At 30.8% G+C, this 13645-nt stretch overlaps 1 pseudogene; it reads right to left on the reverse strand.

Moving 5' to 3' along the window:
• Positions 1–410: 410 nt before the first annotated feature.
• LOC126854523 (fatty acid synthase-like) lies at positions 411–13367 on the reverse strand (annotated as a pseudogene).
• Positions 13368–13645: the final 278 nt, after the last annotated feature.

Raw genomic sequence — 13645 nt, forward strand, 5'->3', positions numbered from 1 at the left:
TACGTAAGTCAAATTACTTTATCTTTTAATTATTAGCAATAACTTGTAATCAAGAATTACTGTTATAATTTGACACCCATTTTACATATATTCTCAAATATACTCTACATTTCAATCGTAAATATTATATAATTTTTAGGTACTGTTATTATTATTATCATTTTGACTTATCAATAAAATGTTAAAAACATCTTTCAAAATTTCTATAATCTGTATTATATAAGTATTATATAAAATAAGGTAATAAAAAATATTTTATCATTTAAAAATATATATAAAACTTTTACAACAATATTCAAATAATTTAATAAAATATTTTATATACTCTTTTATATTAATTGTATGTAAATCCAATTAGTTAAATTTTATAATAAAAAGTCATAATGTGGTTTTGATAATTGACTAACCATTTCATTGTCAGATTCGAGATATAGTTTTTAGAAGATGAAGTAAAATATCATTTTACAATTCTTGTTGCGAAGTATGATTAAAATACTCAAAAATTTTATCCAATCAGGTGCTCCATCTATAAGCATTAACCGTCCAATGAAATTCTTAGCTTCTAACAATCTTGCTACTTCGATAACAATTAAAGATCCAAATGAATAACCCACTATTAAAAATTCTTTTTGATCTTTCATTTTCTCCATTACATACTAAAAAATAAGAATATGAGACAGTATGTAAAAAAAGTGTTAAAATGTGTATAATCAAATATTGTTGTTTAAATACACAACAATTTAAATAAAAATATCAAACAGATTATCTTATAATTTCGTACAGGCAGAAGGTATGCAGCTGATTTCATTATTGAACGAGTAACATCCGGCATATTATTGCACCGTGTTGCAAACACATTGCCAAAGATTTAATTTTCGATTCTATCAGTTTATATACGCTTGCAGATCCGTCGATTCCTGGTATAAGAAATATTATGTTTCCAGTAACTTCCCTTTTCGTATCAAGTTCTACATAAATATTTGGATTTAAGTAAGAATCCTTAAGTTTTTGTGTAAACATCTCAAAACTGTCTAAAATATTTGTAGCAGCTTTAGTAGCATCATACGTTTTTCCTTGCATTTATCATTTTTCTAAACGCAGCAAAATTGAGGTTTCGAATATCTTGTTCTGACAATAAAATATCAAATTCTCTCTCTAAGATTTGTTTAATTTCTACTGCCATCATTGAATCCACGCCTAGTTCAGCCAGTAATACATTTGGCTCCACTATGTTTGAATTTTTCAGACCTATTTTAAAATTGAAATATTTTGATTTGATTTTAATCAAACATTATTTTCTTTTAAAACAATGTAACAATTATTAAACCTTACATCTCTTGTAATATTTTTAATACATAATGTTTTGTTATAAAATTTTTATATTACAGTTGCTACATAAACTTACCCATAATATTTGCAACCGCTTCAACTGGATTCATTGCTTGGCTAGATTTTTTCTTCTCAGCAACAACCATACTGCTTACATTTGACACAATTGACCAATCTTGTAGCAGAAATACTTCTAATGTGTTCAAACAAGAAGATATGTTTTGTTGCAATGTACCTCCAATAACAAATTCTTTGTCATCTTCTGGCATATCTGCGACAAGCCCAACTTCACCAATTGCGCCCCACTGTATGGCCAAACCATGTAAACCTTCTTTTTTTCTTCTTTCACAAATTCTTTTCATTACGGAATTCGCCAGTCTGTAATTTGTTTGGTCTGCGTTACCTCTTCCTCATGAAACGGAAGAGAAAACGACAAAATATCAAAATTGAGTGCAAATACTTCTCGATAATTCGTCCATCTTCTTCGTTGTCCATACCTTTGACACGAAGGTTCCTTCGAATGCTTGTGGGGATTGATTCTTAAATATATCTTCACAACTTTCAACACAACTGCGAGATTGAATATAGCATCAACAGGACCTTGTTCTTCGGCAAATTTTAATATATATTCACAGTCTCTATATCTCGAAATATCAACAGCTATAACAATTTGTATATTTACACCGTAAGATTGCCATAACGTTATTCTTAATCGCTGATATCCGTTTTTTATTCCAGTTCGCGAGATTACTACTAGATTTTTTGTACCACGTTGAATCAACCAATCAATTAATTCTAAACCAAAACCACCTAGATCACCTAAAACGATATAGCATTTGCGTTCCAGGCAGTAGTATCGGGGATATGCAAGTATAGGCGCATCCAAGAGTCCATTTTTCTTTCAAATTTTTATTATTATGTGCAAATAATATTGATTAATACAATATTATATTATATTTTGAAATATATATATATGAAACAGAAATCGAAGGCACACAGTTTCTATCTACATATAATATTAAAGATAACACAAAAAAACTGTTTGCATTTTTTTGAGAATTTAATATTTCAATTCAAAATAATCTTTTATTGTAGGTATACTAAAATATGATCATACCTTGCCAATATGTTTTCCAGCAGCCATATATCTAAACAGTTTCTATTTCATCTCTTTCAAGACTTTTCTGCATAACGGTTTGATAGCCCCTTTCTTTATCCCTTCCATTATTTTATTATGCAATATCATTTTACCCTCTTCTTTTGCACAAAATATCCAATTATCCAATATTATACCATGGAAACTAATGCTTTTTGAGAATCCAAATATTTCTAAAGGTTTATTAGAAATCATATCAAACTTTCCAATTTCGAGGAAACGACCACCTTTTGCTAAACAATGGATGGATGTTTACAATTTTTCTTCAGCTAAAGAATTTAATACGATATCCACTCCGCGACCTTTTGTCTTCTGGATAATCATTTGTTCAAAACTCGTGTTTCGAGAATTTCCAATATGATCCTCGGGAATAGAGGGAAATGTTTCTCTTATAAAATTTTGTTTCTTGCTACTTCCAACCATTGTAAATATTTCGCAACCTTCGTAAAGCGCAAGGTGAATTGCTGCTTGCCCAACGCCTTCTGTACCAGAATGAATTAATACTTTGTGGTCTTTCTTCATTTTACCTTTCAAATACAAAGCGTAAATCATGTGCTATTATGCTTTGTATTTGAAAGGTAAAATGAAGAATGCAAGAGACTGTCGCGGCGTCTTCCATCGTCCTGGTCAGGTATGACCCAACTGAGATATTTATCAGCTATGAAAACATTTGTAAATCCGCTAAAAAAAGATTATATAATAAATTATTTATTATATTAAAGTTACATTAAAAAAAATCTTTTTATTTTGAATGATATTCTATATATAGAAAATTAAAAAGAAATATGCAAAATATAACAATTCTTTTATTTATTTACTTCATCAAAAGTTTATTTTAAATTTAAATATAAAAGAATTATTTTAAACAATTTATTTATTAAAAATACATTAATCGAAATTCTTTGTGTGTGCGTATCATTATTTTACCTATTTGGACACATTCTCATTACTCTTTGTCCATTTTTATTAAAACCAACAAATTCCATTCCGATTAAGGAACTATTATTTTGTTCAAAAGGTGCGATGGAAGTCGAAATGAGTCTATCGCTAGCTGTCATAACATCTTTAAAATTAATATACGCATAGACTATTCTTACCAGATTTTCTTCATCATTGTTGACCAAAGATATCATGCTTTGCATCCAACAAAAAGTGCTGAGATCACCTCGCACCTAAATTAAATAAATGTAATGAATCATTTTAATTTATTAAAATTAAATTCTATTAAATCATTATTTAATTTAAAAATAAAATTATCACAAAATATTATTTTTTCTAAATACCGAATCTTCTTAACATACCATTTGAGAAACATAAGCACTCTTTACTAGTTTTGGTTGGGGTAATGGTAATGGAAAATGTCTGTAAGAACCCCAAATGCTTCTGGAACGTATAACATTGATAGGTAAATCCAGTTGTAGCTGGTTTCTATACAACGGTTCTTGCAATGAAAAAGTAGATATATCTTTATCTTGAATAAATACACCTCTAATCATTTTACCGCCCGGTTCTTTTCGCAAACAATTTACAAGGCCGATTAGTCCGCATTCAAAGTCCTCTTCTGCGACGACTATAATTCTCCTAGTTTCATTTTCAATGTTCATGAATGATTTAAGCCTGCCTATCCATGAGAATTCAAAAAAAATAATTATTTATATGCACAATCTGTTGACTCCTTTCAATATCATGTATTTTTCTTAATAATATAATTGTCTTATCATTGGTGTGTTTCTCCAAAATTACTTTTAATCCATACTTATCCAGACATGAGTAGTCATAGATAGCATCCAACTCTTCGAATGTTAGAAGAAATTTGGCATTATGACAGATAATAATCATTCATATAATTCGTGTTTATTTTTTGTTAAAATTTCGTAACCTATAATCATCAAACAATTTTCATTTTTTGTGAGTTTATCAAATTCTATTGTAGAAATATTGTCAGACAAAGTGATATCTTTGAATCGCTCGTGTGTTGCTATCAGTTTGATATCGGGTTGAATTTCCGGTAAATCTTCCAGAACTTTATTCACAAATAAACAATTCAAATTCTCCGGCATCACTTGATCGCTATCCTCTACAAATTCCATGATTTTTACGTTTATCATATTGTAACACTCGAGCGCAATGTGCACGGACATTCTTGTTGTATCCTCTAAAGACATTACATCTAAATCTTGATGAACGACAAACTTGTACTCTTCAAGAACGGGATCAATTGCTCTTTGTTGGCGAGATATAACTGTAGCCAAAATGCCGCTTATTTCAATTCCTCTGGATATTAAAGTATCTAAATGTTTATAATTTTGTACAAGAACTTCTGCAATATAGAACAATAGCGCATACTTTATATAGATATATTTTTCGAAAAATAATACAAAGTTAAATATTGTGCTCATTTATAATTACTGCAAACATACGTTTTTCTTCATTTGGGAGCTTTTCGATTTGTTTTATATGAGATTCTGGATCGATTACTACTTTACGAATTCTTGTTGGTACAAAAAGACTTCTCGAATTCAGTCCTAAAATCATCTGTAACATGTCATCCATAAATGTTGCCCAGTTGTCAGTCCAGACAATGTGACCATTCTTTTCCTTAATTGACGCGCTTTTTAGTCTACGAAATTCGCCGGTATATTGATAACCATGAAGCTTCAATTCTCTTTATAGATATCTTTTGCATTCATTCACCTCTTCATCATTGTCATTTCGATCAATAAATGTAGTATATATTTTCTCGTCTTCAATATTAATTGGAATTCGTACTGTTCCAATAACGATAGTATTATTTCCTTCAATTATTTCGAATTTGTTACTATCTGTAAAAATATCGACATCAATTATTTGTAAATGTAGTTTATAAGAACGTAGTTGATGCTAATAGTACATTTCCTGCTCAAATCTGCAGTCACTCTATTGACAGATTGCTCTAACGATTTATTTGTTAAAAGCTTTTTTTCTTAATTCATATTTTATATAATCTTTCCTCTCATTCATATTTTACATAAATTTTTTTTATTTTTTTGTATATATAATTTGCAAAATTAATTTAATTGTACAAGTTACCCTTTTGTATCATAAGAGTTAAATCGATCGAACTTTGTTTTGGTAATATTGTAGAAAATTGATATCTTCAAATACAATTGGTATATTGATATAATATTATTGTTTTAACCATTCAATCATTTGCCATATAAGTAAAAGATAACCCATCGCAGATAATAAATTTTTTTCATTAATGACATGTCCAGTCATATATATATAAATTCTTCGTCGGAAACATCAATAGTAACAATTACTTCCCCTTTGTCAATAGTTTTTTTCCCAGTATAACGAAATATATACCAATCTTTGGAATGATCCCATCTACAAAAAATATCATTAATTCAACAATGTATAAAATATTAATTTGTCTTTACATCACCATTAAAAATACGGCAACTTAATCTTCTGCTAATCTTGTTAAAATTTCACCATTTATCTAATAACGAACATAATTGAAGAAATTTATGTTACATTTACCGTATAAGATGAGAAATCATTGGTGTACCACGACTTACAGGAAATTTAACATCCAGATATAAATTTGCGATTTTTGACTGTAATCCTGCATTATAAAGTTTTCCAATTCCATGCAAAAATGTTTCAATATTTGTTTTATGAGAAAATTGTTCTAACGCGACATTTGTCACTGTTGTTTCTAAGAAATCATTAAGAATATATTGTAGAATGTTGTGCGATGCTATCTCAATTGTCACTGCATTGTTTGGAATAAAGCGCAGACTTTTTGAGAATAATACTGGAGCTAGCAGATGATGTGCATAATATTTTGCTAGACTTAATTTTGGAGATGTATTGAACCATTCATAAGATTCATTCACACTCAACCATTTTGAACTTGGAGACACCTGTTGCGGCAATATTTGATTCAAGTATTCCAAAAGTTTAAAGCGGGGAGCACACACTTTTGCATAAGCGCATAACCATAAACATAAAGAAATTGATTAGTCCACAAATGTATGTATAAGAAAATGAACCAATCAATTTCCTTATGTTTATTGTTATGCGCTTATGCAAAAGTGTGTGCTCCCCGCTTAACTTTTGCCGGTTCGACGTAACGACTATGAAAAGGTATACTTCCGAATGAAATTTCTTTTACAGAAATATTTTCATTCTAAATAGGAATAAATTTTGTCATTTATTTAAAATTTAATATATAATTATAAATATATAAATATATTATTTAATAATATTTGAGCGTTTTCACAACCTGTAACTTGGCGAGAAATATTCTTACAGAGTTCTTTGGTCCACTTACAATAGAATTATGTAAATTATTGTAACATCAATATCCGATGGACAGATATTTTTCATAATTTCGAAATTGAGATTAATTTCAGCCATTAAGCCATCTATTATTTTTGATTTAAAAAATGCTAAGCCGACATAATATGCCAACATGATTGTTTCATCAGCCGTCAAGCATCCATCGACATATCCACAGATTAATTCCAATGTAATGACCCATTATAATATCAGGAGTGATACCAATGCTTGTTAAAAGATCAATTATTCCGATCTGCCATTATTTTTTATGATAACTTTCTAATGCTTTTTCGTTGAATAAGATAATATTATGAAATGTTACAAATATAACATTTTGCATATAATTATGCAACAGGTTTTTTTTTATTTTGATTATATATTTTACAAATAACTTTAGTTTTTTATAAAGTACTGATCTTTAAATATAAGACTCTTTGTAAAAAAAATTAGACAATACAAAAAAAATCCTGCAGCTTACATAGAAGATATACGTCATTTCATAAGTAATGCAAATTACTATGTCTGTTAAATTTTTGACTGCAAAGTTTTGATCTTGATATACGATCATAGATCTTCATGCGTCATATCCCTAAGGCGTTTGCAGAAGCTATTTTTAACACTCGTCAATTCACAATGAATACGCATTATAGAAGTTTTTAAGAGACGTTTTGCTTTCTCGAGTCCTCCATTAAATTGTCTAAAAATTTCGTTGGGAGTACATCATGCATTCGCGACGTTACAACATTGAGCATTACTTATGAAATGATCCTCGTGTTTTATTTATAAATATATGTTTATACCTGTAACCCAATAAGGCCTACGAATAAATTGACTACGTTGTCGACAATATCTTTGTTTTTATTTATTATTATATCTGTCACCGATATATTGTAAGGTCTTAAAATTGTGTCGCATTTCTGGATTGCTTTAATAAATTTTGGAAATTTCATTAAAGCTCGACCTACCAATATTTAAAAAATCAATATAATTACATTATTTTGTAATGTTTTGTAATACATTCTCTTAAATAATATTTTTGCTAAAAAATTGATCTAAAACTGTATCAATAAAATCTCGGGAAATTGTTTATCTTGATTTTGCACTTTCTTCCTACAGTATTATTACTATATTTTGTATATTTTAGTTTAATCAAATTTAGTTATCATACTTAATAAATGTATGTCAAAAAATTACAAAGTTTGCAAACTGGAGATATTAAATCTGTGTTTAATATTTCAATTATACTTAAAAATGTCAACATATGCAAAAATTAAAAATTATTAAATATTAATTGCAAACAATTATGTATGTTATATTTTAATAATTCTTAAATATTTTTGTAATATTATTGTAATATAAAATTTGTGCGATTTACTTACCCATATTAAAACACTGAGATCCAAGTCCAGAAAATATGAAAAAAATCGGTCTTTTTGTACGTACGTTGCATTCTATTTTAATTATTGCATTATCGGATATGTTAGATCCAACAATAATATATCCTCTGTAGGAATATCCTTTTATATTGTTATTATGAATATGATGTAGCAGAGAGATATATTCTACATCTATCGACCAACTCTGTACCTATAGAAATATTATTACTAATCGTAAGTATATGACAATTATGTTATATTTATAATAAACTATTCTTAAAATTAATTTTTTTTAAACTTAAAGTTTATGTGTGTGTGTGTGTGTGTATGTGTGTGTAAATTAATGTGTTTTAATTAAATATAATTAAATATAATTTAAGTTATATAATAATGACTTTTTAAAATTCTTTATATAAATTTAAACACTCTCTTAAATTTTTTCTGATTTTCATTTCATAATAATTTTTTATTCTATTATTCTTGTTCATTATTTAATATTTACATATTTTTTATAGTACTATATCACTAGTATTTCAAAGGACTACATATAAGCATTATATTGTGTAATTCTTTTTTTACTTTTTTTATTGTAGTATATTACCATATATATATTTTATGTATTAATACATTTTATCGTGTATATGTTTGTATATTTGTGTACAATACATATGCAGTTATTCTTTATCATCTGTTATTAACAACAGATCAATTTTGTAAATATTTTAAAATAACAGAAATAATATAAAGTCAAATTCAAACAAAAATAATTAGCAAATAAGAGCCAGCTCTGGAGTTGATGCGCATACTTTATTTAAATATAAAATTAATCTAGTGCCGAATTTACGACATTACAAAATTGAACGAACCGTTTCGGTCCTTTTTTGGGACCTTCTTCAGCGTGAAAATTAGACGCAAACATATAATTAAATCGGCGGGTCAATCCAAGGGAACTAATCCATATCAATTATATCTTAATAATATGCATTGATTCGTTATCATCAAGATATCATAGGCGCCTTCTTCTCTGATGTCATGAGAATCTCAATTATTTGGGTGGGTTGGTAGTTTTGGGTTAGTCCTTTGTATTGTTATTCATTTTTACATAATGTGACTTATTAAATAACAGCCGATGATGGATAGTCTCGAAACTAAAAGATAAGGGGTAGGAATTATTAAGCAGAATATGTATAATAAGATTGATGTTTTTAGAATGAAATGTGGGATGAGACAATAAAAATGCTCTGTCTAAGAGACCGAATAGTCTAAATTTACAAACAGACACAGAATGCCTACCCGACATGTATATGACCGTCGATAAAATGTCAAAACTTTAATATTCAATAACTGTTGTTTGGCGCTCCCAACGTATCGTTCTCAATGTTGAAAATTTGTCAATACATATTAAGATCCCGATGAAAATGATCGTTTCGATCCAGTTTGATGTACACCAAGATATGTTAAGGTAATGACATCACACATTAATTATTTCTCGTCAATTTTCTAGCTTAAGAGTGGTCATTGGCAGATTATTGTAATTTTATTGTGTTTATTTATTATCTATGACATACCTTGGTTTAACGTATTATGATTTTATTTTATATATCTGACATATTCACTTACCAACATTTAATCAGTTATTTATTTATGTTTATTTATTTCTGACTTATTTATTTATCATTAATTTTTAATTTTATTTATTTTTATTTTTGACAGTTTTTTATACTTTGTTATTCTTTTTTATTTATTATTTAATTTTTGAAAAAATAAATGATTGTCTTTGAATAAGAAAATTTAGGGATTTAAGTATTATACCCTCTATGTTAAATTCAACCCATCTTGTCAATTCCAGGAGGTTTGCTATTGAAATGATTTGATAACGTAACATCATGCACTTCCTGGTTTGCCAACTTGGAAGAGATGTGAACCGTCAGGTTTAAATAATTGAGATTTTCATGTCATCAGAGAAGAAGGCGCCTATGATATCTTGGTGATAACGAATCAATGCATATTATTAAGATATAATTGATATGGATTAGTTCCCTTGGATTGACCCGCCGATTTAATTATATGTTTGCGTCTAATTTTCACGCTGAAGAAGGAAACATTCGTTCAATTTTGTAATGTCGTAAATTCGACACTAGATTAATTTAATATTTAAATAAAGTATGCGCATCAACTCCAGCGCTGGCTCTTATTTGCTAATTATTTTTGTTTGAATTCGTATTTAATAGAGCCTGTACATTTTGTTTATTTTAATATATAAAGTAATTATAAGAAAAATTTGATCATTTGTGAAATAAATTATAATGTGTATTTACGTCATCTAATATAATTTTAACCGCTTCCTCCGTACATCCAGAAATAGCTACAAGTCTAGGTAAATTATTGTCTGCTTCATTGTTGATTTTAATTTTTGGATTTGGTTTCAGTAATATGTGGCAATTAGCACCGCCAAATCCGAAGGAATTAATACCGATATAACCATCCTTATATTCTGTCGGTTCAGTGATTATTTTTATTCTTCCTTCAATGATAGCAGACATATTCTTTCATGGACGTTTAAAATGTATAGTAGGTGCTAATATACCAGTTTCCATCGCTATTAAAATCTTTACTCAAAAATAACTTAAATAAGAAAATAATGCATTAACTTACATATAGCATTAGATTATATAGTTTTGTCAATCCTATTTTGTTGTAAATTTATCTTTGCAATTTGACAATGACCGCTAGCAGCTTCTAAATGTAAAATATTCGATTTTACTGAACCCAATAACAAAGGAAGCTATCTTTTAGCGCATAAAGCTTTATCTATGGCTCGAAGTTCCACAGGATCGCCCGCTAGAGTACCAGTTGCATGAGCCTCCATGTAAAATAACTCAAGAGGCGAAATATCGCAATCTTCGTAAAATTCTTCCAATAACATTTTTTGTTTGTCAAATAATGGAAAGGTAATTCCTTCCTCTTTAAAACCATCGCAGTTGGTTTTTCCATAGACAAAAGTCGCATAAATTCTTCTTGCATTTTTTGCTTTTTGTAGGTTAGGAGGCAGCTGAATCTGTAGGGCAGTTGAATCACTTACATGCGTAGTGATTCAGCTGCACAATACTGCTGAATCACTACGCATGTAATCATTACCTTTTTCATCGTAAGGTTTATAATAACCATCAGTAGATGGAACTCCTAAAACAATCAGCAGTTCATTTGTTTCAATCAATATAAAATTGATGTATTTTGTTTAAATATTTTACTATTTAAGAATGTACGCAGCTTTGTACGCAGTAATATTATCTTCCATATACCCAGGCAAAAAAACTGATGAGTGATAAAAGGATGGATGCACAAATTTATGCTAGCGACAATAGCCGCTTCGCAAATGCCAGATCGAATCATCCTGTAAGCTTCCACCATTGCGAAATGACTCGAGCTGCATGCAGTATCGATGTTATATGTTGATCAAGTAACGCCGAGCCAATAAGAAATTCTGCTTGCTATCATGTTCTTAGAGCATCCAGCTCTAAGAATGGGTAATCCAGCAATCTATTAACAATTATATACAGTTTTCATATTAAAAATTGTAACGATGCGTACATCGTTACCCGGCCAGACGCCGTTGCCCGACGACTATCGGTCGGGCCAGCGCATAAAAGATTGCCGTCCCAACCGTTACGGGACCGTACAGCGAAGGCGTTATGCGCCCCATTGTATTTAAACCGCTGAGCGAGTATAAATATTTTGTTAATATTTGTTTACATTTATACCACCGGTTCGGCACACCGTACCGGAGTACGAGTCGCGCGCTCTGGAAACCGCTCCGACCGTTTCCGAATATTCCCGAGCCGCGAACGGGCTCAACCGAATTGTTTAACAAACAATTATTGCGCCGACGCGATACCGCCGACACCGGGTATAAATAAGCGCTCCACCCGGTAAAAAGATCAGAATCTTTTCCGCCGCTCTGAAGTCAGTACGACGCTCAGAGCCTCCTGAAGAATCCGCACGCTTGAAAAGCGAGATCGAGGTTGGGAGTATTCCGCCTCTGCTGGGCTTTCCCAGCATCCCGCAAGAAAAGCGTTTCCGACTGAATCTCCGATTATCTGGTAATATTTCTAGCGGTGGGAATTTACCCGCCACCGACGAATATTCCCGTCTGCCAGACGCTCATTCCGACCGCGAATTGCTCCCGCTGATTCCGAATCATCGCGAGGTATCTCGCGAGCCGTCATCGAGGCCGACCGAAATCGCCATTATTACGGCAACTAAAACCGCACACCGAGGGCCGTAAGACCGCCCTACGCGACGAAATTATCCGTTCACGATTCGCCAAGCCGCGAAGCTCTCGTCCCTCGCGGAGACATTACCGCGCGCCATCGCGCTATCTATCCGACGGATGACACCACCTATCGATCGCGAGCATCGATTCTCGCGCACCGCGCTCGATCCGCCGTTTAAGCGCACCATCTGCGGATGCATTCCAGACGTGCACCCGAACTCGTCACGCACCCGACCGCACTTTCAAAGTGCATCCGCCCCCGCCGTTTATAACACGCGGAAATCTCGCACGGGCATCCGCCCGCACCGCTCACATACACGCTCACTCATTCGCATACACATATACATGTACCGATTCATTCACGCACGATCATACACCCATACATTCTGTAAACCACCATTCTGACTATTTGAATAAAGACACTATTTATTGACACAACACTCGCATTTTGTGCTTACTATCCTTCCGAGCCCTGATCCCGGCCAAGCTATCCCGCGACAGCGCTCGGGAAAAACCCACCGTTACAAAATGTTTTCTCTCCATATCTTTTATGTCAATATCTTTTTATATATGTATATTTAAATATTTTTAGAAACGCGTGTTTCTTTTATCGATTTTTAATACTTAAATTATTAAATAACCACACGATGTAAACCACATACTTGAGGTTTTTCGTATATCAAATCTAAATATGAATCAGAAGCACTTATTGCTGTGATAACGCTCGTATTTGTTCCTTGCAGTTCTGCGGGATTTACACCCGCATCAATAATTGCTTCATAGGTATGCTCAAGTAACATTCTGCATCCAAGATCAAGTACATGAGCTTCTTCGGTCAATATGTTAAAGAATTTCGAGTCAAATTTTTGTATATTGTTTTCGTTTTTCCTATTCGAGCAGGCATGTCATACGTATCTGTTAAGATTTAAAATAATTTCAATAAAAATAATAATAATATAATAAGTAATATTATCATATAATAAGTAATGTTATCATATAAGTAATATTGCACCATTGTTATATGATAGATAATTAGACTATTTATATTAATTATTTGTATATAATATACTTATATTTTTAAAGACATATTTTATATACAGAGTGTCTCACAATCTCCGCATAATATTTTATTAGCATATTTTAGAAGTAAATGTTGAAAGATTGTAATTCCAAATTAAATAT

The sequence above is a fragment of the Cataglyphis hispanica genome, chromosome 14 (genome assembly GCF_021464435.1).
Source record: "Cataglyphis hispanica isolate Lineage 1 chromosome 14, ULB_Chis1_1.0, whole genome shotgun sequence".
NCBI classification, from domain to species: Eukaryota; Metazoa; Arthropoda; class Insecta; order Hymenoptera; family Formicidae; genus Cataglyphis; species Cataglyphis hispanica.